This window comes from Propithecus coquereli, unplaced genomic scaffold, assembly GCF_000956105.1.
Source record: "Propithecus coquereli isolate 6110/MARCELLA unplaced genomic scaffold, Pcoq_1.0 Scaffold210, whole genome shotgun sequence".
NCBI lineage: Eukaryota > Metazoa > Chordata > Mammalia > Primates > Indriidae > Propithecus > Propithecus coquereli.
Window position 1 is genome coordinate 6,456,237 of NW_012146079.1, and position 1,022 is coordinate 6,457,258.

A 1,022-nucleotide genomic window follows, 5' to 3' on the forward strand; every position below is an offset into this window, starting at 1 on the left:
CTAACAGGTTCCCAGTTGATGTTGATGCTGCCAGTGCAGGGACCACACTGTGAGAGCTACTATTCTAGCTAAACCATCTCTTCCAAACTAGGCCTGCTTCATTTTTTTTTTCCTGCAACCAGTTCCATTCCTTTATTATTTCATGTCAAGCATGAGCTTTAACTGTTCATATGGGCCAGTTTCTTATCTTTTTTTTTTTGAGAAAGAGTTTTACTCTATTGCTCAGGCTAGAGTGCAGTGGCATCAGCATAGCTCACAGCACCTCAAACTCCTGGGCTCAAGTGATCCTTTTGCCTCAGCCACCCAAGTAGCTGGGATTACAGGCATGTGCCACCACACCTGGCTAATTTTTTCTATTTTTAGTAGAGACAGGGTCTCAGCTCAGGCTGGTCTTGAACTACTGAGCTGAAGGGATCCTCCTGCCTTGGCCTTCCAGAGTGCTAGGATTACAGGCCCGAGCCACTGCACCCAGCCCCAGATTCTTATCTTAATTTATTCTGGTTTATACTGAGAGTCAAAATCTTGTGAATTTGGTAATTAAGGCTCTTCCCTGTTTGGTCTTGACTTTTCAATATTTTCTTCCCTTATTCCCCTGACTCCAGCAGTATCAGTATATCTGTCCTCTAAACGAGTCGTGCATATTCCTACCGCAGTACCTTTACCCATGCCATCCTCCCCTGTTGGAATGCACCTGTGTGCACACACATAGTGAGTAACCACGGCCCCATCCAAATCCCTCCTCCTCCATGGACTACCAGCATCCATGGTGATCCCTCCTGCTGAAAACCTCTCATTTTCCATTAATCATACCCTGTCATGTAATAATTTTTATATTATTATTCTATATATTCATGCTTCTTATCTCTTCAATAGACTGTAAGCTCCTTGAAGACAGGGACTGTGCTTTAGACAGAACTTTTTTGTACAGCCCCATCCAAATCCCTCCTCCTCCATGGACTACCAGCATCCATGGTGATCCCTCCTGCTGAAAACCTCTCATTTTCCATTAATCATACCCTGTC